Consider the following 27600-nt stretch of genomic DNA (forward strand, 5'->3'; position numbering starts at 1 on the left):
GGATAGAGAGATTGCACACAGATGTTTATATTGGTTCACTCTAAACCCAAAGCTACATCCAGTCTTCTCAGAAACCACTGAGGAAATCCACTAAGCAACCACACCTTGATCACTTACACCACAACCAAGAAAGTGACCTTGATCCCCTCAAGACACACACTTCTCTTGGCCAACACACCAACACTAAGATTGTTGATCTTGATCCCCTCAAGAACACACAACAAATCTCAGCAAACACACAAACGAAGCTTGTTCAACAGAGTACAAGGATTACACTTGTTACAGAAGATAATCTGAAATCAATACAAGCAGAATCCTATTCCACACACTTTCATCAATCACAAACTCTAAGCAATCTCAGCTCTTTGAAAAAATCAAAATCTGTATTCAAAATCTTGTTACTCAATTCTGTTTTTCTAAATTTATTCAAAGATGTTGTTTGTTATCAAATCTTAACAAACTCTTAAATTGCATTTAAAGATTGGTCAAAGCATTTAAAGACTGGAGCGTAAGCAGTTAAATCATTTAAAGCTCAGTCAAAGTTAAAACAATTTTTCTGTTATGGTACCAAAACAAACAATCGGTTGTTTCCTCGAATCAATCGGTTGTTTTGGTTTTAACTGCTCAACCATTTGAAAAACAGTTTTCAATCTTTTCTAAAAACATCTAAGTATAAACAATCGGTTGTTTCGATAAAATAATCGATTTTTTTTAACTTAGTTTTGAAAAACATTTTTCTTTCAAAAAGATTGAGAATGCCTATGCTTTGGATTCAATCAAGAGGTGGATTACATACACAATCTACCCCAGATCCTAACTAAAACAGCACAGCAACAACAAGCACAGTCAAGGCTCAACATCCTTCAAAGTGTTTGGATTCTTCAAAGCTTGAACACCACTTGGTTCAACAATCTCCCCCTATTTGATGAAGACAAATCCCTGATGCTTGTGTTGTACCTAATTGAATCTGAAGCAATTCTTGCAAGATATAGTTTTAAGCAAAGCATAGAACTTCTGATATTTGATTAGCACAAAAAAAAATACAGAAAACCAGAGCATAATATCAGAGTAAACAACATTCAAAATATAGCAAACTATTTTGCAGAAGCAAAAAAAATCATAAAATTGAAATCAAACACAAACAGCATAAATCTCCCCCTATTTGTCTTCACAAATAGACAAAAGGAAGAGATAAAACAAGATAATTGTTTTGATTACATCAGAATTAAAGTAGTAACAACAGAAAGAAAGAAAAAAAATTGAAAAACAGATATAACCACCAAAAACAATCGGTTGTTTCGGTACATCAACCGATTGTTTTTCCTCATTCATCATCATCAGCAAACTGAAGATCAAAGATTTGGTTATGGACAACTTCAATTTGTTCATCTAGAGTCATGAAGCGTGCATCCGTGCTGTCAAACCTGTTGTCAATCCTCTGGAAATTACTGACACAGAGATCATGGAGGTTTCTTTGATTCTCCGCAAAGCTATCAAGCCTATTTACCATGAGTCTCTCAAAAGGAGACATGGTTTGCATCCTTTCTTCTTGATTTCCAGCTTCAACACTAGGTCCAACATCTTGATAATCTTCAGGTGGATCTTCATGTTGAACATCCATATCAGCAGGTTCATCTTGTTCAAGATAAGCAGCAGCACTAGATGAGGCACCAAGGTCACCATCTTTGCTAATCCATTTGCCACCTACTTTGGTAAAAGCCATTTTGTTGAGTGATCCATTGTTCAACTCTTGAGTTGACTTGACCAACTCAGATGTTTCATCTTCAAGGTTCACTTCAAAATAGAGTAGAAATTTAGATACCAAAACAGCATATGGATAGTGATAGTCACTTAACCTCATAGCCTTTTGCATATGCTCTTTGATGATGTGGATCCAATTGATTTTGATCTTCTTCATGATGCAGAAGATATACACCAGATCTTCCTCAGTAAGCACTGAATGATTGCTCCCCCTTGGAGTTAGAATCCAAGTCACAATGAGGGCTAACAACCTTTCATCAAGCTTTAGACCTCCAATCGAGCATGTTCTAACTTGAGCATGTTGATTCTTCAAGGAACTCTTGTAGTATTGGATTTTGTTGAAATCCTCCACTACTCCAAGGTTTCCCTTGTTGATTCTAAGACCAGATAACTTGAGACCAGCAACAACAGCCCATACTTCATGAGTTATCTCCATTTCTACACCTTTCACATGAGAAACTAGATTGTTTCCCTCAAACTTAAGATTTGTGTAGAACACCCTTATCAAATCTGGGTAGATGTTTCCTTTCATTTCCAAGAACTTTATGAGAGATTGATCTTTGAGTTGCCTCCTTACATTATCAAGCTTTTGACTTTTCAGCCAATCAAAGCACACAACCTTGGGGTTGTTTATCTTTTCGATACTTGTTTCATACCTATACCTCTCAATAAGATCATTGTCTCCAGAAAACCAGCCTTCTAGCCTTCCTCCAGACCTTACACCTCTGGTTTTGACTCTCTTTGAGGTGGGAGGAATTGATTCCATGATGGTAGAGAAGAAAACAGAGAATAGCTCACTTCACAGATTTTGCAAGAGATGTTGCAATTGGTTGTTCTTGAGGAAGAGATCAGCTGCAACAAATTTTATAGTTGTAAAAGAATCAAATAGCATTCAATGATATGAGTGGGTACCAGATTTTCAGAGAGAGAGGACTTGACCCTGCCCTACACAGAGAACGTCAGAAAAAGCTGAAAATCACATGGTCTTCACATGTGATCTTTGACTAGTCATTAAGGCTCTTGAATTTCCAAGATTTTGGAATATATTCCTTTATTACTGTTGTAACTTCTCTCTAAACGTGATCAGCTTTCAACACAGGTTCTTTGACCAAGGATTCTCTCTTTAAATTTATCTGCAACGAATAGAAATTCAAAATAGAAATTAAATTAATTTCTTCACAGTACTTTCAGACTCAAAACAATCGGTTGTTTCGAAGAAACAATCAGTTGTTTTTCTGCAGCAGTTTAAAACTGATTTTGAATCTTAACCATGAGTAGAAAAAGTTCAAAGCAAATGACATTAAGCATTTTAAAGAAGATTTTTAACCATGAGAAAGAACTTTAAAACAAAAATTAAGAACAGATAAAGGAGAGTCTTATCCTTATGTTATTTCTTCAATGAGCCATGTGCTTTATGATCAAGAAGCCTCTTTTCACTGTTGAGGGCCTTTGGACAGATGCAGAACATTGATTCATCTTCAATGATGGTCTTTTTCTTCCAATAACTTGATCACATGACTTAGTCCTTCACAATTCTTTAGAAATCCTCACTTGAGCTGCAAGATTCATCATCATCTTCAGCAATCAAGCAGATGTTTGCTTTCTCATCTTCACTTGATGAAGAGCTTGATGATGATACCCCATTTTCATCCCAAGCTATGTAGGCTCTCTTTGTCTTGCCTTTCTTTTCTTTGTAGCTAGGCTTTTTCTCCTTGCTCTTGTTTGGACAATCTGCCTTTATATGACCTTGCTCACCACAACCAAAACAAGTATAGTTATTGGAATTAAAATCATTGGATTTCTTGTTTCCATACCTATCTTTGTTGTTGTCCTTGTTGCGGTTTCTCTTCAAGAATTTGCTGAACTTTCTTGACAGCAAGCTAAGGTTTTCCTCATCACTATCATCACTGAATTCTTGTTTTCATTTGTGCTTGGAAGCTTTTAAGGCTATGCTCCTTGTGTGCTTGTCTTCGCTTTCTTGAACATTGAGTCTATTCATCTCTAACTCATGTTCCCTAAGCTTACCAAACAAAGAAGCCATACTTAATGATGTTAGATCTTTAGATTCGGAAATAGCAGTTACCTTTGGTTGCCATGCTCTATCAAGACATTTCAAGATCTTTATGTTCAGCTCTTCCTTTTCAAAGGTCTTGTCAAGGCTCATGAGATGATTGATGATGTGAGTGAATCTTTTCTGCACCTCAGCAATTGTTTCACCTTTAAGCATTCTGAACATCTCATACTCTTGGATTAGAGTATGCTTCCTAGCTCTCTTCACCTCATTTGTCCCTTCATGAGTGACTTCCAAGGTGTCCCACATTTCTTTTGATTATTTGCATTGAGAGACCTAGAAAAACTCATCAGAATTTAAAGCAGTGGTTATTATATTTTTGGCAATGCAATCGAATTTGGCCTTTTTGCTTTCTGAATCAGTCCATTGTGACCATGGCTTTTCAATGACTGATCCATCTTTTACAAACTTTGGGACAAAAGGACCATTTTCAATTGCATCCCAAATTCCTTTGTCAAGTGATTCCATAAAGAATTTCATTCTTACTTTCCAAAATTGGTAGTTCATACCACAAAACAGAGGTGGTCTGTTAATTGAAGCACCTTCCCCAAAAGGTAGTCTATCAGCCATTTTAAAAACAGTTTTAGGATCAACTTGAATAACTTTCAAGAACCAAGATCTTGATGCCAATTGTTAGAATGGATGGCTTAAAACTAGAGGGGGGTGAATTGTTTAAAAAGGGTTTTCGCAAACTTTTAAGTCAAGAATGAAATTCTCTCAAGAAACAATTGATAAGGAATCCAGTTTGCCAAAACAGCAAGCAAAAACAACAGTACCAGAAAAACAATTGGTTGTTTCGCAGAAACAATCGGTTGTTTATACCAACAAAAATATCAAAACTGAATTTAAAGAGATTAAGGATAGAGAGATTGCACACAGATGTTTATACTGGTTCACTATTGATCCGATCGGTCATCAGTAGTGGATGACGTCAGCAGCAGAGAACCACGTGGACCGCTCGCGGGGTGACACGTGGACCAGGTGATAGATGGATCGGGGTGAACGTGATCGGTTGTCACTAACCAAATGACCACCGACAGATCAGGCGGCAGCGAAGTCAGGGGATACGTAGACCCAGAACGGTGATCGGTGGTCAGTAATCAAGTGGCCACCAACAGACCAGTTTCCAAATGAACGCCTGGGGGCAGAACGCGGGAAGCAATAGAGCACCGATCAGTCATCGGGTGCATGGTCATCGGGGTCTCGTGTTACACGCAGTTAAACTGGGACTGAGGTTCCCAGCGAGAGCGTTACGCATGGACCCCGCATGAGCACATCTCATGGAATCATGCACGAGAGTGGCCTGAGGGGGCTAGTAAACCGGTCAGTGATTGGTGATTCCCTCAACCCATCACGTGCGCGATTCCGTGAAGGGTAAGCCGTTTACGCAGAGAGCAACGCTTGGTGAGTGTGCCTAGACCAGCCACACCTGGTGCTCTCCTGAGAGTATGCGGTTTACCCAGGTGGAAGAAATATCCTAAGTTACTCCGCAAGGGAATAACTTAGGCGCACAAAGAGAAGCGCTAGAGCCCTTCAAGTAAGTGACACGTGTGTGGTTAGATGTGAGTTGCATGCCTCCACGTGTCATCACCTGAGAAGGGCGCGGTCCAGATAAAGGTGCACTCCGTACCACTAAAGGTACAGACAAGCGCAGTCAAGCGCAGAGACGCGCGGACACGCACAGACACTCACACTCTACTGATTCTGGAGGTACGTTGCCGCAGAAAAGCATAACAGGGTTCTGACACATGCCAGAAAGCATAACAGAATTCTGTTAGGCCCAGATACAGGCGGGGCCATAAAACAGAATCAGGGTGAGAGTGAGGGAGAGAGCAAGAGTTTTTCACACACACTACTAGTTTTTCTCATTTGGTGGTTCTGTGATCTAACTTGATCGTCGGAGTGCAAACGGCCGCTAGAGGCGCCGTCTGTGTGTTTTGCAGGTCGCGTTTGGAGATCCAAGAGAAGGTTCTGAGGGTGACTTTGCAGAGAACACAGTCGCGTAGACGGGACAGAGAGTGCTACAAAGCGATCCCTCCACGTTCGAGTTGTCGGCAGGATCATTTGGCGCCCACCGTGGGGCTCGAGTGAATCGTGGTCCCATATACACCACAGTTTTCGAAGCTTACCAAAGTTTTACCAAGTTCTTTGCTAGGGAAAGATGCCAAGAAACAGACAACCATCACCTGCGCCATCTGCTGACGAAGGAGCTGTGACAATGGCGCAGGTCCTGGAGATGGTGCGCACGCTGCAGGATAACGCCGCAGCGTCGAGAGTTGAACAAGAGAGGATGCAGACGGAGTTGGCTGCGTCACAGAGTAGGAACGACGAGCTGAATCGCGTCAATGAAGAGCTGAGGAGGACGTTGCAGGCACAGAGGGAGCACGCGGTCGACGAAAGGGTGTCGAGGCAACCGTCGCCTCCAAGAGCGTTCCCCATGCCGTTCTCCCCTGAAGTCATGGGAACCATGGTGCCTCCCAACCTGGTGGGGTTGAAGGCGTCGTTCACAGGGGTAGAAGATCCGGAGGCGCATCTGACGGCGTTCCACACCCAGATGATGTTGTCTGGGGGCTCAGACGCTGTGTACTGCAAAATGTTCATGAGCACACTAGGCGGAATCGCCATGGAGTGGTTCGTGAGCTTACCAGAAGGACATATCACGTCTTTCCCTCAGTTTTCAAAGCTTTTCACTGAGCAGTACATCGTCAACAAAGCACCCGCAGTGGTGTCATACGATTTGTTCGATGTACGGCAGTACCAAGGCGAGTCGCTGAAGGACTACCTCAACTGCTTTGGAGCACAAGTGGTTAGACTGCCCAGCAAGGATGAGGATATGCTGGTGCACGCGTTTAAGAAGGGAGTACTGCCTGGCCCCTTCAATGAGTCCCTCATCAGGAGCCATCCCAGCACCTTTGCAGAGATCCGACGACGCGCTGTGGCGCACATAGTGGCAGAAACAGAGGTTTCTGAGAAAAGAGGGAGTGCTGCACCACCAAGACCGCGTGGAGGGCAAGGGAAACCGCAGCAGCAAGCAAGGGTGCATGAGGCCAAGGAGGGGAAAAAGGTGCGGGAAAAACCTCGTCCCTACACACCAGGCAAGGACCAGGGCAGAGGGCGTGCAAGGGAGAACAATGCACCCCCAAGATACAATTTCATGGTGGGATTGGCGGATCTCATCGCCCTTCCTGCTGTAGCAGCGAGACTACGCGTACCGGAGAAGACAGATAAGGTACTTGGTAGGAAGAAGAATGAGTGGTGTGAGTTTCACCAGGCCTTTGGCCACACACTCCACTCCTGTTTGGCGTTGGGACACCAACTGGCAGAGTTGGTGAAGTCTGGGTTCCTGGCAGATTACCTGCGTGAGCCGCAGGGTGATCGCGCGTCGGGATCCCAGGCTGGAGAACAGCAGCATGAAGTCCCTGTACACGGGGAAGTACAAACAATCGCGGGGGGCTTCTCTGGTGGGGGATGCACCGCGTCACAGAGAAGGAGGTACGGTCGATCGGTTATGGCGGTAGACTCGGTAGACGAGAGCCATTACCCTGAAGTAGATATTGTCTTCAGGAAAGCTGACCTACGGGACGTTGTCCCGCACGATAACGACCCTGTGGTCATTTCACTCATCACGGCAGGAAGACGAGTGCACAGAGTGCTCGTAGATCAAGGAAGCTCGGCAGACGTCATGTTCTGGCCGACGTTTAACAAGTTGCAGTTGTCCCCTGATCAACTGAGGCCGTATACCGGGTGTCTCTACGATTTTGCAGGAGATCAGGTAGAGGTGCGGGGGTACATAGAGCTGAGGACAACGTTCACTGATGGAACGACAGCCCGCACCGAAAGGATAAAGTACTTGGTGGTGAACGCCCCTTCTGCGTACAACATTTTGTTGGGGAGGCCAACCCTCAATAGGTTGGGCGCAATACCATCAACGAGGCACATGAAGCTGAAGCTGCCGTCGATGGAGGGGACCGTAATAACCATCAAGTCGGATCAGGCTGAGGCTAGACGCTGTTATGAGAACAACTTAAAGTAGAAGAGAAGCGTATGTCACGTCACCACGGCACCACCACCAGGTGTGCGCGAAGAGCGATCGGTGTTTAGGGAAACACAGGGTGCTTAGAGGATGGAGAACGCTACGGTGGAGGGCTCCCAGGTAGCTCAGGTTGAAGAAGAAGAGGAAGGCGCGATCGCTCCTCGCGAGTCAGGGATCGCGAGGGCGGTCATCGCCAGTGAGAGAAGGCCCCACCCAGCTAAAGGATGGGTCGAAGTGGATATAAGGGGCAAGAAATTCAAGTTGGGGGGATCCCTCGTTGAAGAAGAGCGAAAACTGATTGTCGGTGTTATCGAGAAGCACATGGGTGCCTTTGCATGGTCAGCGTCCGACATGCCAGGAATCGACCTCGATTTCCTTTGCCATCGTCTGTCGATGGATCCTAAGGTTCGACCTGTGCGACAAAGGCGAAGGAAATTCAACGAGGAAAAGAGGAAGGTGATCCACGACGAAGCGCAGAAGCTCCTTGCTGCAGGGCACATCAGAGAGATCCAATACCCCGAGTGGCTAGCAAACGTGGTACTGGTTCAGAAGGCAAGCGGCAAGTGGAGAATGTGCGTGGACTTCACCGACCTCAACAAGGCATGCCCCAAAGATTCTTACCCCTTACCTAGTATAGACGCCCTAGTTGATAGCGCATCAGGGGGGAAGTTGCTCAGCTTCTTGGATGCTTTCTCAGGGTATAACCAGATCAGGATGCACCCCATGGATGAGTGCAAGACCGCGTTCATGACGGAACGGTCTTGCTATTGCTACAGGGTCATGCCATTCGGATTAAAGAACGCGGGGGCTACCTACCAGCGACTCATGGATAGGGTGCTCTCGCCCATGCTGGGAAGGAACGTACATGCATATGTAGATGACATGGTGGTCACGTCCCAAGAGAAGAAGCATCATGCAGCTGATCTGGAGGAACTATTCACCACCATCGTCAAGTACAGGCTGAAGCTCAACCCTGAGAAGTGTATTTTAGGCGTGGAGGCTGGGAAGTTCTTGGGTTTCCTCTTAACAGAGCGGGGAATCGAAGCTAACCCAGAGAAGTGCGCAACAATCGTGGCAATGAGGAGCCCGACGACAGTGAAGGAGGTGCAGCAGCTCACCGGTCGCTTGGCAGCCTTATCCCGGTTTATGTCCGCCGGAAGGGAGAAAGGTCATCCGTACTTCCAGTGTCTTAAACGCAACAGCAGATTCCTTTGGACACAGGAGTGTGAGGAGGCCTTCATCAAACTGAAGGAGTACCTGGCGAGCCCACCAGTCTTGCGTAAACCTCAGGTGGGCATCCCTCTTCGTCTATATTTCGCTGTGACGGAGAGAGCAGTCAGCTCAGTCCTGGTGCAAGAGCAGGACCAGGCCCAGAGGCCTGTGTACTTCGTGAGTAAGGTGTTGCAAGGCCCTGAAACAAGGTACCAGGCCCTCGAGAAGGCTGCCCTGGCGGTGGTATTTTCAGCAAGGAGACTCAGGCATTACTTCCACATCTTCACGGTGGTGGTAATGACAGATCTGCCCATCCAAAACGTGCTGAAGAAACCTGACGTAGCAGGAAGGATGGTCAAATGGGCGGTGGAATTGTCAGAATTTGACATTCAGTACGAGCCCCGAGGACCGATCAAGGGGCAAGTGTTCGCGGACTTTGTAGTCGAGCTGTCGTCGATCGCGACACCTGCAGAAGGTTTAGATTTCCGATGGGTGTTATCGGTGGATGGCTCCTCTAATCAGCAGGGGAGCGGCGCTGGAGTCATTTTGGAAGGCCCAAACGGGGTACTGATCGAGCAGTCCCTCCGCTTTGCCTTCAAGGCCAGCAACAATCAGGCGGAGTATGAAGCCCTGATCGCAGGAATGTTGCTAGCAAGAGAAGTGGGAGAAAGAAACCTACTGGCCAAAAGCGACTCTTTGCTGGTCACGGGGCAGGTTACAGGGGAGTTCCAGGCAAAGGATCCCCAGATGGCAGCCTACCTGGAGTATGTACAGCTCCTGAAGACGTCCTTCACCGAGTTTGAATTGGTGCACGTGCCAAGAGAGCAAAATGCTAGAGCAGACCTACTTGCCAAACTGGCCAGCTCAGGCAAGGGGGGGAAGTAGAGGACCGTCATTCAGGAGACCTTGAAGGTACCGCGTGCGTTCGTGTCAGACAACCAGGTACTTCATGTGTACAAATCAATGGAGCGCCTGACGATCGGTCATCGGTCGTTGACTCAAGAAACGTTGAAAGCACCGAGGGTGAGAGCGCGACCGTCGAAGATCGATGAGTCGATGGAGGTCCGCGCGGTGAAGGAACCCGACACCTGGATAACGCCATACCAATTATACTTAGAGGATGGTGTACTCCCACTTGACGTGGCGGAGGCAAAAAGGATAAAGAGGAGCTCAGGTAAGTTTACTCTAATTGATGGAAACCTCTTTAGATTTGGATTTTCTCACCCTGTGCAGATCTACGTGCACGGTGAGCAATGCACCAGACTTATGTTTGAGCTGCACGAGGGGGTGTGCGGAAGCCACGTAGGTGGTCGCGCTTTGGCAAGTAGGATACTCCGCACGGGGTACTATTGGCCAAAGCTGAAGGAAGACTGCGTGAGGTTTGCTCAGCGTTGCAAACAGTGTCAACTTCACGCGGACTGGCACAAGGCACCTCCTAAGGAGTTGAGGTCCATCCATAGCCCGTGGCCATTCTACACATGGGAGATCGACATCCTAGGACCTTTTCCCCTGGCGATAAGGCAGATGAAGTTTCTCATCGTGGCCATCGAGTACTTCACCAAGTGGGTGGAGGCAGAACCAGTCGCACACATCGCCGCGCAGAAAGTCGAGCACTTCGTCTGGAAGAACATCGTCTGTCGTTTCGGAATACCCAAGAGGTTGGTCTCCGACAATGGCACCCAGTTCACGAGTCATCAGCTGAGGAAGATGTGTGAGGAGCTAAAGATACAACAGGTTTTTGCTTCAGTGGAACACCCGCAAACCAATGGGCAAGTGGAGTCGGCCAACCGAGTACTGCTCAGGGGGCTGAAGCGAAGACTAGACAAGGCTAAAGGAGGCTGAGCGGAGGAGGTCCCCAGAATCGTATGGTCTTATCATACCACCCCACAGTCCAGCACCCATGAGACACCCTTCAGCCTTGTCTACGGGACCGACGCCATGATTCCCGTGGAGATACATGAGAGCTCCCCAGATTCTTGAATTTCATTGCTGAAGAGTCCAATGAAGAACGAAAGGTGAATCTCGACCTGCTGGACGAAGTGCGAGAAGAAGCCAGAGTCAGTGCTGAAGCCGTAAAGAGAAGAGTAGAACGGAGGCACAACTCTAAGGTGAGGCCCAGGCGCTTCCAGGAAGGAGATTTGGTGATGAGAAAGGCGCATCAGAATGAGATGGAGAACAAGTTGTCTCCAAAGTGGACAGGCCCGTACAGAGTGGTTGAGACGTTGGAGAACGGAGCCTATCGGCTAGAAACTCTGGAGGGAGGAGCAATCCCCAGAACGTGGAACGCCACCCACTTAAAATTTTACTTCAGTTAAGTTGTAAAGTAGTTGCGTTCTCGCGCTAAAGATACATGCTTTGTGTGTAGTGGAAACAGTCGAACAGACAAGGGGGCACTTTTTTCCCTAAGGAGGGTTTTTGACGAGGCCACCCAATGAAAAAATTTCTAGCATATCAAGTGTGCGCAAGTATTAAAGTTAAAATCCTCCTTGCCCCAAGCGCAAGTGCAGGTGATCGGTTAGGCCTTACTCGCCCTAGGCGCGAGTACTGGCACTGATCTAGGTCTTCCTCACCCCAGGTGTGAGTGCAGGCGACTAGGGTTTGAAAAGCCAGGGGTGCTAGTAAGACCAAGAGAGGGAAAGGAAAGATTTTGACAAATGTCCTTACCCACTTGGCATACACCAATATTGGCCCAGTAAGGCTCTTAGTTCGAAACCCTTCTCACCCCCGGAGTGAGGCAGGGAATGAACGACCCAATCCGCCGAAGGGTGATGACCTCGGGGAAGGTAAGAGGGGTTAGCGAGAAACACTTTTCTTTCCCCAAAACGAGGCATCACCTCGAGCGATCGATGTCAAAGTCCTCTATGCACTTAGCGCTAGAGCGACAAAGAAGCTAAGTGAAGATCGAAGAACGATCACCGATGAGTCGTCAGTGATTGGTTAGTGGCACAAAGCAGCGCACAAGGGCTGTTAAAGACAAAGCTAAGGAAGTCGTTAGTCGCGATCAAAGTAGAGGCCAAGATCGAAGAGTACAAGATCGCGCTAAACCTAAGCTAGCTAACAGTTAGTCGTGTGCATAAAGAAAGGTGAAGCTCAAGAAAAATACAAAAGAAGAAGCTTATACAAATTGAGAATATGTATTCACACCAAGTCTTATACAAATTCCAAGTACTAAAAAGTTGTGCAGAAGTATAAATTTACAAAAAAGAGAAGAGATCAAGGAGGAGGGGTGAGCTTTCCATCTACCACTTCGTGATAAATGCTGAATTGCGAGAGGTCCAAGTCTGGGAGAACGCATCGGATTTGCTCGAGTGCCAGCTCGAATCCGTCAGTAAGGGCGTCAGCACCCACGTTCATCAGATCGGCTTTCTCCGCCTCCAGTTTTTGCCTTGAGGCCTCCGCAGCATTCTTCTCGGTGGTAAGGGCAGCAAGGGAAGAGGCAGCTTCTTCCAATTGGCCCTTGGCTTCAGATAGTTTGCCCACCACCTCCTCAAGCTTCTTCTCTCCAGCAGCGGCCGCTTCCTTGGTGGACTCGAGCTCCCCCACTAGTTGAGAGTTCAGTTGGCGTAGGGAGGAGGTCTCGGCCCGCAGCTGCACCACCTCACAGTTCAGAGAGCTAACGGTTTGCCCCATCAAGATCTCAGTCTTGATGGTCTTGGACCTGCGCTAGGTACTCCCTCCTAGCTTTTTCCACCATGCCCCGCATCAGATCTACAGACCCTTGGGCAGCTTCGAAGTCACTTCGCAGTGACTCCGTGTCATGCTCAAGCTCCTTTACCCTCTTCTCCAGGGCTATTTGCTTGCGGTGCTGGGTGGAAAACTCCAAAGAGAGCACCATCTGCCTAGCCAGGTGCATGTCCACCTCATCACCGTTCCATTCGACGAGCTCTTGGTTGCTGATGAGTTGTCGAACCAAGGTGATGACCCGGCTGAAGTTCTCGTGGCTAACCCCCGAGACGCTTGGTCGCGAGCTGGACCCACCACATTCAGCAGTAGCAGTGGAGGTTGGCAGTGGTGGCGGGAGACCCCCCGGATGAGCAGAAGCGCCCCCAGCAGGAGGAGCAGATGGACCAAGAGATTGGCCTGCTGGGGGGGGAGATGACGGTTGAGAAGCTGGAGGCGGCTGTTGGCAGGGAGAGGGAAGGCATGTGGGCTCTGGGTGATGTGATTCCAATAGCCACATAGAACAAGATTCTTGACATTTTTAGGAATCACCTTGAGCTGGAAAATATAGAGGCACTTTTCTTAGAGTTGGATCATTGTTCTAAGACAAGAACTCACCAATAACTAGTACCAAATCCCAAACTCATTTGGATGAACCAAATATTGTCAAATTGAATCAACAAAGGAATGAAAACTGGAATGACCGAACAGAATTAAACAACAATTCATATGAACCGAACAGAATTAAGAACAAAAACAGAACAAAGTGCTGGAAAATAGAAAAACCAAAACTGAAAAACTCAAGAACACAAAGCAACATGAACAATTGAAGAAGAAGAAAGGAAGGAGAAGAGAATGCTCATGAAGATGGAAGGAGGATGGATGATCTCGCCACTAGAAGTGTGGAATGCTCCTAGATGAGAGTGATGCCGCCACTTGAGGACTCCATTGATCCATCAAGATAAGACTAGAGAAGAAGGCTCCAAAAGCTCTCCAAAGGTCACTCAAAATTTGAGTAGAGTTTTCTTAGATTAATTCCAATCTGAATTTTACAAAGAGAGCACCTCTATTTATAGCCTAAGGTGCTGAAAATGCAAGCTAAAACAATTCAAATTTCCCTCCCAAAGCTAGCTAAAACCGGCGCCTATTTCAAGCCATGAGGAAGGTGTGACTCCTTCCTTCACTTTGGCACCTCCTATTCTACTTCTACACCTATCTACTAACACACCCCCCTAAAGCTCCTAACTAAAGCCTAAAAGATGTTATAACAAAAGAGGTTTCTAAAGTTTCCCTCTAAGCACCTTCAACTAAAGAAACTACAAAAAGAGAAAATAAATGTCCTCTAGCTCCCAAAGCTTTGAACATGCTTCTTGTAATCCTTTGAGGTGGACTTTGACCTCCATGGGCGTCCTCCATTTGTGCCTCCACCTCTTCTTGAGCTTGATGATTGGCCTCCATGTCCTCTTGAGCTTGATCTCCATCACTGGGGCAGGTTGAGTAGAGGGAGGAGGGGGTGAACCTTCCTCTACCTCCACCACCTCGATCTCCCCAGGCTGAAGAGATGAGGCCCCCTCAACCGCTGGCAGTTTCCTCTTGCGGTGTATAAGAGGAGAGCCAAAGCTTTCCTCTTCGGTTGAGGGAGCAGCAGCAGCGGCAAGTGAAGTAGAGGCCTTCACCAATCTTTTTCTCTTCCTTCCTTGCTCGGGGCCTTCAGCTGGCGTGACCGAGAGAGGAGGGGCTGCAATGGGCTCGGTGGTGGAAGAAGAGGAGCCAGTTCCTTTGGTCCCCCGAAGCTTGGCAAGCTCCAGCAAAGCTTTCCTCCTGTCTTTCCCTGACATTGAATCTACATCGATAGGAAAAAGAAAAGTTAGATGGCCTAGTTACGCAAGTAAGTCAAAATGTATGCAAGCATGCATGAGTATGTGCAAGTATCCTAAGAGGTGGAAGAAGAAGAGCTACCTATGTACTTTTTCAGGGCCAACACATCGAACTCAACTTTGATGAGGCGAGCAGAGTTGTACTTGGCCCCCAGGAACAGCCCACATAGCTCGCGCTCGTAGGGGGCCATGGCTTCGAGGTCCCGGGGTTTCTTGAACTCAACCCCAGGAACCCAGTAGAGGGGGTACCCCTCGAGCAGGGTTGGACTTTGTGGGGTGACAGATATCATGTAGAACCTGCCTTTCCAGTCTTTGAAGGATTGCTGGTACAGGCCCAAGAGCACCCGTCCAGCAACCCCATTCAGACTCACCCAGGACCTGTCCCCGGGGTTCTTCGCCTCGAAGAAGTAAAGGAACACGTCCACGGAGGCATTGAGTCCGAAGTAATTGTAGAGAATCTGAAATGCCCGGATGAAAGCCCAGGAATTTGGATGGAGTTGGCAGGGCGCGACGTTCAACTCCATCATCACCTCCTTCTCGAAAAAGGTGAATGGCAGGCGTAGCTTCAACCTTTTGAAGATGGCGAAGTAGATGAAGACGAAGGGCACCCCATTGGTGGCCCTATCGTCCGCGCAGATGGGCATCCCTCGAGGAGGAATGCGGATTTGGATGTTGAAATCGTTTTCCCTGTCTATGGCGCACGAAGGTTCATCCGAGTCATGGCTCAGAAGAGAGGTGAGATGACCCTGCGGTAGTAGGGTGGATGTTTCGGCCAGCAACGCCAGGGGGGCCCAGTCGTAGACCCTGACGTTGTCATGGTAGGAGGTTGCAACGGGCAGTGGTGGAGCTGGCGCACTTGCGGAAGGCTGTGCACCAGAAGATGAGGCAATAATGCGTGCGGTTTGTTTCAAGCGAGCCATCGCGAGATAGCTGCAATGGAGGAAAAACGAAAAGTCAGAATGAATGGAAGAAGAGGGAATGATGAATGGTTCAGTGAAAACAGAGAAGGGGAAGGAGAAAGAGATGCCCAGGTGAAAAGAGGAAGAAGGAGAAGCAGAAATCAGAGCAAGAACGCGAAAAAACCCTAGCGCGGGTCGAGAGAGGGAAAAGAGAGAAGATGAATGCATGATAACGAGAAAGATAAATGCAATCGGTAAAGATGACCTAAATAGACCCAGGAAGAAGAAAAACCATACCTTTGGGTGATCGCGAGAGGTTTGGAAGCAGAAAACTTGAAGAAGGATGGGTGCGCAGAGAGAGAGTTCACAGGAAGTCTAAGAGTTGATTGAAGAAGATGAAGGAACAGTGAAGGTGCGCGCCTATTTGAATAAGAGAAGCGCTAGCGACACACCACGCTGGCCGTCGATGGGGCCACGTGTCGCGAGATTAAGGAAGGAAGTCCAAACGTTAAAGAAGCAGCACGTGAGGTGGCACGTGATACGGTCCCACTTGCCACGTCGACTGAGGGCACGACCACTTAGTCTCTTCGCCGAGAACGAGTTCACGGCTCGAGACTGGGGGGCTTGTGATCCGATCGGTCATCGGTAGTGGATGACGTCAGCAGCAGAGAACCACGTGGACCGCTCGCGGGGTGACACGTGGACCAGGTGACAGATGGATCGGGGTGAACGTGATCGGTTGTCACTAACCAAATGACCACCGACAGATCAGGCGGCAGCGAAGTCAGGGGATACGTAGACCCAGAACGGTGATCGGTGGTCAGTAATCAAGTGGCCACCAACAGACCAGTTTCCAAATGAACGCCTGGGGGCAGAACGCGGGAAGCAATAGAGCACCGATCAGTCATCGGGTGCATGGTCATCGGGGTCTCGTGTTACACGCAGTTAAACTGGGACTGAGGTTCCCAGCGAGAGCGTTACGCATGGACCCCGCATGAGCACATCTCATGGAATCATGCACGAGAGTGGCCTGGTGATTCCCTCAACCCATCACGTGCGCGATTCCGTGAAGGGTAAGCCGTTTACGCAGAGAGCAACGCTTGGTGAGTGTGCCTAGACCAGCCACACCTGGTGCTCTCCTGAGAGTATGCGGTTTACCCAGGTGGAAGAAATATCCTAAGTTACTCCGCAAGGGAATAACTTAGGCGCACAAAGAGAAGCGCTAGAGCCCTTCAAGTAAGTGACACGTTTGTGGTTAGATGTGAGTTGCATGCCTCCACGTGTCATCACCTGAGAAGGGCGCGGTCCAGATAAAGGTGCACTCCGTACCATTAAAGGTACAGACAAGCGCAGTCAAGCGCAGAGACGCGCGGACACGCAAAGACACTCACACTCTACTGATTCTGGAGGTACGTTGCCGCAGAAAAGCATAACAGGGTTCTGACACATGCCAGAAAGCATAACAGAATTCTGTTAGGCCCAGATGCAGGCGGGGCCATAAAACAGAATCAGGGTGAGAGTGAGGGAGAGAGCAAGAGTTTTTCACACACACTACTAGTTTTTCTCATTTGGTGGTTCTGTGGTCTAACTTGATCGTCGGAGTGCAAACGGCCGCTAGAGGCGTCGTCTGTGTGTTTTGCAGGTCGCGTTTGGAGATCCAAGAGAAGGTTCTGAGGGTGACTTTGCAGAGAACACAGTCGCGTAGACGGGACAGAGAGTGCTACAAAGCGATCCCTCCATGTTCGAGTTGTTGGCAGGATCAATTATAAACCCAGAGCTACATCCAGTCTTCTCAAAAACCACTGAGGATATCCACTGAGCAACCACACCTTGATCACTTACACCACAACCAAGAAAGTGACCTTGATCCCCTCAAGACACACACTTCTCTTGGCCAACACACCAACACTAAGATTGTTGATCTTGATCCCCTCAAGAACACACAACAAATCTCAGCAAACACATAAACGAAGCTTGTTCAACAGAGTACAAGGATTACACTTGTTACAGAAGATAATCTGAAATCAATACAAGCAGAATCCTATTCCACACACTTTCATCAATCACAAACTCTAAGCAATCTCAGCTCTTTGAAAAACTCAAAATCTGTATTCAAAATCTTGTTACTCAATTCTGTTTTTCTAAATTTATTCAAAGATGTTGTTTGTTATCAAATCTTAACAAACTCTTAAATTGCATTTAAAGATTGGTCAAAGCATTTAAAGACTGGAGCGTAAGCAGTTAAATCATTTAAAGCTCAGTCAAAGTTAAAACAGTTTTTCTGTTATGGTACCAAAACGAACAATCGGTTGTTTCCTCGAATCAATCGGTTGTTTTGGTTTTAACAGCTCAACCATTTGAAAAACAGTTTTCAATCTTTTCTAAAAACATCTAAGTATAAACAATCAGTTGTTTCGATAAAATAATCGATTGTTTTTAACTTAGTTTTGAAAAACATTTTTCTTTCAAAAAGATTGAGAATGCCTATGCTTTGGATTCAATCAAGAGGTGGATTACATACACAATCTACCCCAAATCCTAACTAAAACAGCACAGCAACAACAAGCACAACCAAGGGTCAACATCCTTCAAAGGGTTTGGATTCTTCAAAGCTTGAACACCACTTGGGTCAACAATAATATCTTAAATTCAACAGAAATATGAATTTCAGCGAAATAAGAATGGTCGAGTTATGATCAAATTGTTAATTGAGTTGAGTCAAATTATTGACTGTTGCGTCGGACCAAATGAAAATACATGTAGAAGAATTATGACGGGGAAGACAATCTAGAGATGCGGAGCCAATTAAAATACATGCAAAACATCGGTAACTGAAAAAACATTAACTTCACTATAAAAATGCGTCCCTTGTAAGAACGATCATGGATAACTATAATATACAACAGATTCGTTCTTCTCTTCTAATTGCATATGCTTTTATTATTTCATTTTCTTTATTTAATAATAAAGTTTATTATCACACTAGTAAGTTTTTAAAAACATAAAAAAAAGTTAACATATGAATTTATTTAAATTTTTATTGTTTTAGATAAATTTTGTTCAATTAAAAAAAAAAAAAACAAACAGATACAAAATATATTATTTTGTCTTAAAACAAATCTTTTTAAATATTTTATTTTTTAAAAATAATAATAATAGTTATACACTCAAAATCCAACTTTTAATAACCTTATTCTTATTTTGTTTCCTTACTTTTTCTATCCATCTATATTTATTTCACCTCTTCCTATTATTGTTTTTTAACTAAGAAAATGAGATAAATACATGACTTTCATGGAGTGATAAAGTTTTTTATTATCTGCTTTGCATATAAGTTTAAAACAAGACAGTTTCTAATGTTATAAAAAAATAAAAATAAATAATATATTAAATTATAGACTATATTTTTATATATTTCTAATTAATTTTGAATAAATATATTTCATATTTCTTTTTAAAAAAAAACCCAAAACATTACAAACAATAAATCTAATCTAACATCCAAATAAATAAATTTCAATTTAAAATAACCTTATATATAAAAGTACAATGTCCAGTATTACCAAATTTTCTCTCAAAACTGTAAAATACTATATATTAGCAAAACTAAAACAAATATAACTTTCTTTGGTGTTAAGAATATTTTCAATTAAAAAATAATTTTACATAATTTTTATGTCTTCATATACGCATCACTTTTATTTTTGTAGTACCCAATAATACTTTTAAAAGTACCTTCTAAATTATATATTTTGATCTAAGTTTTTTTTATGTGTGAATTTTTCAACTCATATATCCATTAATTTCCCGGTGACATAATATATTAAATTAATTAAAAATATATTGATTTTTATAAAAAAAATTAATATATTAAAAGAGAAATTTAAAAATATTTCAAATATTAATTAAAATAATCAAAATAATAGTTTATATGAATTTGAAATGAGTTGAATGACAATACACGAAGATAATAATAAAGTCTACAGTAGAGTGTTGAAAAATCTCACACCAACTATTAATGTGTTTAGTTGTTTATGTCTTCATGATGAATTATAAAGACAACTTAAATATATATTACATACATAATATTGTAATCTTATTTTATTTTCAAGAGTAGAAATAACTTATAGAGTGTTTATCTGAAAAACGTGTATCTAGTAAGTAGCTTAAAAATATCTCATACATGGATATCTAATAAGTAATTTAGAAACATGATTTTTTACATAAGAACACATAAGTACTTTGGTGTTGTTTGAACAAATTTCACTCAAAGTATTTTATAAGTAAAGAAAATAGTTTAAATGAATTACACGTATCTATTAAGTAGTTACTTGTTTGCTCAAGTTTATTGTATAGTATTTATAGGTAAAGAAAATAATTAAAGGAATTAAGTTTCTCAAGCTAAAGTTTACATATATACTTTTATGTAGTGATTAAACCATAAGACTTCTATCCCTAGTTTAATATTGTTTGAATAAATTTTACGTAAAGTATGTTTAAGAAAACAAAGTTCTTATAATGAATTGAGCTAAAGTCTATTGGTATACTTTTCTTTTTAGAAAATTTTAATTATTAAGAAGAAAAAGTTAGATGAGAAGACTTTTATCAAAATTACTTACAGAAAAGTCTCAAATCTCAAGGTAACTGTAATTACATTCATTTGTGTAAAAAATATGAAATAACATATATTTAAGTTGTAATATATTTGGTTATCTCATACCAACTACAAATATTATATGGTCTATATATTGTTAAAGACATGAAATATTTAATTAATATAGAAAAAATATTGAGATAAAGTTACTAGACTAAATAAATGAGAATTTTAAAATATATGATATTGGTTGGAAGAATTTAAATGACACTATAAATAAAGTACAAATAATTATTAGTTAGAGTTGTGAAAAAAAATGTTTCATAATTTATTAAGTATGTACTTTAAAAAAATTATTGGAACTCATAAACATATAAATTAGTCATAAATCTTACATATTTACATCTTTCTAGCGATGAAAAGTTCTATTGAAGTTAGATTAAAAAATTGTTCACAACTTCAAATGGTATAGGATCTCTCATAACATCTAATTAAGTTTTGGAGTATATATATATATATATATGATAAATACTAATTTGTTCTAAGATGAAATCTTACATATATCAGAGTCTACAATAGAGTGTTGGAAAGGTCCACCTCACCTACTGTTCATTTCTTCATGATAAATTAGGAAGACAATTTAAATTTATATTACAAATACAATATTGTAATCTTATTTTATTTTCATTAGTAAAACTAAATTATAAAGTGTTTACATGAAGAACACATATTTAATAAGTAGCTTAAAATAACTCATACATATATATCCAATAAGTAATTTAGAAATAATTTATACATAATTCTTTAGATGAAAAAACACACATCTAATAATTTCATTCAGAAGTATAATGTTGTTGTTTGAACAAATTTCATTCAAATAATTTATAAGTAAAAAGTAATTTAAATGAATTACACATATCTAATAAATACTTACTCTTGTTGTTAATTGTTAAAATGAATTAACCTTCTCAGATAAACTAAAGTTTACTTGCATACTTTCTTTTAGTGATTAGACAAGGAAACTTCTATAGAAATCAGATGAGAAAATATTTACAAAAGTTAATTACACAAGTTTTAGGGAAAGAAGTCTCATATAGTTTGACACAAGTTTTGTAGTTTAAATTATATATCTATTTCACAACTTTGCAAATGCTAATGTCTTAAAAGACAATAAAGTGTTGGTAAATTCTACATCACTTAAATTTATATTACAAATACAATACTTTTATTTTATATAATTTATTTTTATTAGTAAAAATAACTTATACTTGAATGTTTACTTAAAAAAATACATATCTAGTTTAATATAATTTGAATAAATTTTATATGAATATGTTTAATAAAAAAAAAGTTGTTAAAATTAATTGAGCTAAAGTTTACTAGTAATTTTGTTCTTAGAAAACAATAATTATTAAGAAGAGAAAGTTAGATGAGAAGATTTTTATCAAAATTAATTCCAGATAACTATTGAAAATTTTCACATAATTTATTTTAAGTTCTAAAATTATCATTTATATGTATCTTAAACAACCGCTTTCGGGTTGGGAGGGGAGGTGACCGACTTACCGATAAGATTAGTCGGCACGATGGACAGTCCTCTCTCGATCAGCTTCCTTTTCATGTTTTCATTCTTCTTGCGGTGGGCGCCAATTGTTCTCGTTTGGGAATGGGGCCTAGAGAACTATTGAGAGGATTGGTCTTCTCCCTTCCTGTCGGTCGGTCGCGCTACTGTCCAACTAATTCCTTAGCTTTGGCTTTCGGTCTTCTCGTAAGCACCAGATGGGGGGTACCTGTAGAAGGCACTCCAACACTCAAGTCAGTAAAAGGGGTTCGACACTCGGTTGTCAGTAAAAGGGGTTCGATACTCTCGTAAGCATAACAAGAGTTTTTTTTTGAAGTGGTTCAAATAAAAAGTTCAAAGTGACAACACAACTTCAAATACATTTGAAATGGTTAGCATGTGAGCCAAACTTTAATGTCATATGTTGGAGTGGCCACGATATAAACAATTATTCAACTCAAATTTGAAATTTGAAATTTGAAAGCTTTCTTTCAAAATACAACTCCATCCAAATCAATTTTCCAAAATCCAGGTTCTCGTGCTACTTCGTCTTTCATATTTAAACTATGACTCTATATTTTACCAGTACTACTTTGATATTTAATGTTCATATTACTCACTTAGGACTGCAAGCAGTAGCTCAAAGTGAGAAAACAGAAGCATGCTAACATGGTGATAGCTAAAAAATATCTTGACTATTTCAAAGAGTTACCTTGACTATTTATTTGGAGTATCTTTAAGTTGGGACATTCTAACACCTCAGGAAGTTCGCGTATATAACACCAGTCTTGGAAAATATGATGACAAGTTCTAAAGAAATCCATTATGGGCCATTTCAATTCCTTGTTTCTCTTCACCCTATAGAAAGGTTTGACCCTGGATGCAATAGAGGCAGCCACATGTCAAACCACCTCAAGTGACACCACTGAATCTCTTTCCCCCTCATCAAGTAACAAACAAGCAGCTCTCGGGTTATTTATTAATTTGTAAAGCCTGTTTCTCCTATCTGCCATTTATTCAACATGTTTGTGCAGTCCCAGGCACCAACCAAACACCAACAAATATCTTGTGCGACAACCATTTCCCATGGAACCCAAAAGCAGGAAGAAAGTTTTTGGTTCATGACTTTCCAAATGGTCATAACTCAGCTCAATAGCAGAACGAAAAGGAGAATAAAGGCACCCTTCAAGTTCAAAACTTGTTATCTGCTCCAATGCATCCTTCCAAGCATATAAATCCTTGTTCTTCAATTCTTCAACAATTGTGACTATCAAAAGAACCAATCCACCACAACTCTTTGCTACTATTTGGCCACTAATTGAATACTAGTATCCTTAACCACAACCCCTCCCCTCTTTTCAAATAACTCCTAACTTTCATCCTTAGACAACACCTCAAGCCTATAAAACTTTCTTGCCCCAAAATTAGAACTCAACACGTTAAGATTCCTGGATGTGATCAGTAACTAATATTTGCAACCTTTGTAGTCCTCACCAAAAGGCACACCAACCTTTGTCAAATTAAGCTTCCCCCATATATCATCCATCACCACAAGAATTTTATGCTCCTGCCGAATCCTCTAGCGCAACCGGCTCGGTCGCCCCAGCTCATCAAACTTCAACCCTAATCCATCAGCAATCTTGTTGCGGATCCATCCCACATCTGGTGAATCCGTCACTAGTACCCACTTTTATGCCTATTTACAGTAAGAATCTTAATTCTCAACTCAAATTTGAAATTTGAAAGCTTTCTTTCAAAATACAACTCCATCCAAATCAATTTTCCAAAACCCAAGTTCTCGTGCTACTTCGTCTTTCACACTTAAACTATGACTCTATATTTTACAAGTTCTATTTTGATATTTAATGGTCACATTACTCACTTAGGACTGCAAGCAGTAGCTCAAAGTGAGAAAACTAAAGCATGCTAACATGGTGAAAGCTAAAAATAGCTCAAGAGATTTTCTTATCGCCAGAAACACTTTCTTCTACCCTAGGATTAAGTTGTTTCTAACATGGTGAAAGCTAAAAAAATATCTTATAAAGGATTTACCTCAAGTGGAACTCCACGAAATTGTCTTAACCTCAAGCTCTCACAATAGAACTTCTCAAGCTTCCTCAAACCACTGAAATCAAGAACACAATGTTAGAGAATCATTCTGGAATCGTTAAGGCTATACCTTCAAAAATAAAATTACACAACACACACCTCCACCAATATAACACATAGAAAGAAAGAAATCGGAGCAAAACCTATTTGACCAACACAACCTTTTTTTTATTATTTTTAAGGTTTACGTGGGTATAACTCATGCTTTCCCACGCTTACCCATGCTTTCCCACGTTTTTTTTAAATAGTGAAGGCTTAGTTGACTAAATTTAAAGTCAACATACCAACCTCGCTTTTTTTTGCAGCTAACTCAAATTTTTGGCATAGTGGAATTTATCGTAAGATTAATTTAGAATAGAAGTAAATAATAAGAGATATTCATTAAAAGATACATATATTTACTTCCTTGAGTGGCCAATCCGGAAGGATAACCATACATGTTGAAGTTGGTTGTTGCCCCTTCAAGACATGTGTTTGATGAAGCCATTTGTGTAAATTTTATTTGTATTTACATTTGCTTTAAGAAAGTATTAGATATAGTTTAGAGGTTGTTTAGAGTAGGCTTTTTGCTAGGTAACTCACCTCTTAACCCCTGACCATGTGAGAAGAGCAAGCACAAGTTTTCTGAACTGTATTTCACATGTTTTGCAAAAATATCCTTACTGCATAAAAAATGAATATGTTCTTTTCTAAATGAATAGATTTTTTTTTTCTTAAACTGATGCCTTGATTAAATGTTTTTGAAAATCATGTTTTGTGCATCAAGTATTTTAACTAATTCTTCATTCCATCAAAACGACTGTGTTTCACTTGTTAAGAAGTTTCTGTTATCGTTTTGAAAATGAATCTGTTCATCTGTAAATAAATAGATTCTTTTTAGTCTGGTGCCATGTTTACCTTAAAAGGCTTTTTTCGTTTTATCCTTGCACCAGGGTGTTTAACTAAGTCTCTTTCACATAACAGATTCTCTAACTGCTTTTGAAAATAAATATGTTCATTTTATTTTCAATCTGTTCTTTTTATAACAACTTTAATTGTTTTTTGAAAATCTGTTATAAGATGTTTTTCTATAAAAGGAGAGGTTGGTCCTACGTTTAAAGTGTGACCATACAATTGAGAAAACAAGTTTTACAACAGAGAAATAAGAATTTTCAGAGGATTAGCATGTGTTCTTGAAAGATTTTCCAAATCACAAAGTGTGCTTGTTCTTGGTTGGTTCTAAGACTTGGTTAGAAGTGTTGTCACTATGTGAGCAATCTGTTCTACTGGTCTAAGGCAGATTTCTGCATTCTCTATCAGATGTATTCGTTTCATACTTCAATTTCTTGTAAAGTGTGGTTGTAAACTCTTCTTGATAGGGTTTCTTGAAGAGTTGTGTGTGCTGGAATAGTGTTTTTCAGCAAGGTGTGTCATGTTCTTGTAGGGTTCAAGAACAGTTGTGTTTTGTAATTATTTGAATTGTGATTTAGTGAATTTCACCTTGGATTAGGTGAAGACTGGATGTAGCTCATTGGAGTGAACCAGTATAATTGCTTTGTGTTCATTCTCTCTTAATCTCTGCACTCAATAACTGCTGAATAAACTAAACTGTCAAGAAATAAATCTATTCAATTGTAATTGAATCTGTTCTTTCTGGGAACGTATACACTGTTCTTGATTTTCTAAAGAACTACTGCATAAATCTATATGTGGTGAAACATCATTGAAATTCATGCTCTGTGAAGGTTAATACAACCTGTCAAGTATCTTAAAAACAAGCATTGGCTTTGTATTCAAAGGTTGTGATTAATTGCTGTAGCTCACTGTTTTAATTCTGCAAAAATCAATTTGAACTTTGCCTGCAGATCATCTAACTCAATCTTAAAATAAAAAATTATTCAACTGAGATAAACGCCTTAAAGTACTGTGACAAAATTTGATTCTGTGCGAAACTTTTAAAAGGTCAATTCACCCCTCATCTTGAACTTTGACACTATTGAACCCAACAATACAAACATTATAACTCACCATTTAGATCCATGAATAAGATTAAAATATGTTGTCTGATAAATCTAGTTGCACGAAACACAAAAACATCAAAAGTAAGAAATATTAGCAATCAATAAAAATTTGAGGTGAGACTCTAACTCTTAGAGATCACACCAAATGTTTATCATGGAAACAAACATGCATGCATAAATTACCTCTATTATTAAAAATAAAATAAGATTAAAATGTAACATTTGTAATGTAAATTAACTTATTTTTATAATTTACGGTGAAAAGGAGAAATAGTTTATGAATACATATTTTGATGTTGTTTCAAGTATTTGCATGCAACCAACACTACAATTGAAATGTTTTGGCTTAAAAAAACAAGACTCGGAGAAACTCCTGGATTCTTTTCTCTCGATTTTTGGTTCCTCATTCCATTCACTTGTCGCCTCCACTCCTTTATTTTGATTCAACGTCCTTCTCAACAAAATAGTTGAATGATAAATCTTGTATTAGAATCACCCAATTTCAAACAGTTTACCATTGCCTTCTGTTTCAACATTCAATCCAACTTACAATTGATATCCTTTAGTTGGCTTATGAGAAACACCCTCCTCCTTCTATCTTCCTCTCCTAGGTTGTTTTCTTCATCTAGCTGGTCCAATCTGTTCAAGCACGACTTTCTTAGAGGTGTGCATGTTGCCAAAAACTTCAACATTCCAGGTTTTCAAATCAAATTTCAACATTTTTATTTTCTCTTTGCAACTTGACAATCCATCTCTGTTTGAGGTATAGGATTCCCACTTAGATTTTACCATTGCTGCAAACCCCTGTGTCGTTAGCTACGCGTCCATGAATTTGAAAGGTCTCGGGCCCCAATCCTTAGGATTACATTTGACAATGATCGCACAGTGATCTGAGACCTGCCTGGTCTGGATGTATTGTTTACAGTTTGGCCATATTGCTAGCCATTCCAATGATATCAGTGTCCTATCTAATATGCTCTTAGCCAAACCATTTGGCCTATACCATGTGAACTTTATACTAACCTTCCATGTCTTTGCTCTGCCTCTGAAAGTTATTAACTCATTTCCTCTCGTGAGAGGATCTCACAACATTGAAGTCTCCTATAACACACCACGTATTGCAGAAGGCTTGTCTCAAGCCAGAGATATCATTCTAGAGCTAAATTTTCTCCTCCCAAACACACAACGAGTAGACATGACGACAATTCTAGAACAAGCTTTTACTACCTCACCATACACCAGAATGAAACCATCACCAATAATGTGACTTTCATATGAGAACCCTGATTTCTTCCACATGGTCAGGATGCCTCCCCCTCTATTACACGCTTCTTTGTGAGAAAGAGCTAGATTTGGTCTTCCTTCTCACCTTCAAACGTTGTACCTAATTCCCTTCCCAATTCCCACATTCTCAGAGAATTTGACAATTTCTTCCTATTTCAAAAGAGCCTATTGCAATTTGAGATGGTAGAATCTGTTAAGGGCTCATTTGAACTCCCACGAGAGAACCTTGGTCTACGTTCCACAACTAAGAGGTTGGCCAGCGACACAAATTTCACTGTACCCTTATTGCTTGTTTCCCCTCTAAATAGTCTTCTTTCTACACCATTCTGCTTTAGTTCCTAAAACAAACGACCCCTCAAACCTGGATCAATACATGCCAATCTCTCTTGTGGGTGGGTGCTTTGTATAAGATAACATCGAAGGTCCTTGCTAACTGAATGAAAAATGTTCTCTCTAGAATCATAGACAAATCTCAATTAGCTTTTTTGAGTGAAATGAGACTTTTGGAAAGTATCGTAGTGGCAAATGAAGTAGTGGAT

General features: G+C 41.5%; 1 pseudogene; it reads right to left on the reverse strand.

The window, feature by feature from the left end:
• Positions 1–22363: 22363 nt before the first annotated feature.
• LOC137839262 (disease resistance protein At4g27190-like) lies at positions 22364–27076 on the reverse strand (annotated as a pseudogene).
• Positions 27077–27600: the final 524 nt, after the last annotated feature.

This window comes from Phaseolus vulgaris, chromosome 3 (genome assembly GCF_051622355.1).
Source record: "Phaseolus vulgaris cultivar YP4 chromosome 3, ASM5162235v1, whole genome shotgun sequence".
In the NCBI taxonomy this organism is placed as follows: domain Eukaryota; kingdom Viridiplantae; phylum Streptophyta; class Magnoliopsida; order Fabales; family Fabaceae; genus Phaseolus; species Phaseolus vulgaris.